This window comes from Formica exsecta, unplaced genomic scaffold, assembly GCF_003651465.1.
Source record: "Formica exsecta isolate Colony F162 unplaced genomic scaffold, ASM365146v1 scaffold228, whole genome shotgun sequence".
Classification (NCBI taxonomy): domain Eukaryota; kingdom Metazoa; phylum Arthropoda; class Insecta; order Hymenoptera; family Formicidae; genus Formica; species Formica exsecta.
In genome coordinates this window covers 1,155,591-1,155,960 of record NW_021849573.1, presented here as the reverse complement: position 1 = coordinate 1,155,960, position 370 = coordinate 1,155,591, and positions in this window count along the sequence as shown.

Genomic DNA, 370 nt, shown 5'->3' with positions numbered 1-370 from the left:
CCAACTCACAGACGCAAACATGAAACATGCTTACATTACACATGTGGAGGGGATAGGCTGGAACGTACTCGAAAACATGAGCTCTCGTCCGTGTGTGCTCGAAGCTCGGCTCGGCCAGCTTCGGGATATAGAAGGGGACAGATGACAGATCATCTTTTTGTCTCCTTCTCTCTTGAGCTGGCAAATTGGCTATGCGATATGCGATATGCGACGTGCGCTTATTATTAATCTTTTTTCATTATTTTTCTATAAACTTTTACATATTGTGTAAAATTATATATTACAACATAAAAACATATATTACACAAAAAATAAATATATAAGATTGAAATATATAATATATTTTACATATATAAATTAAATAATTAAT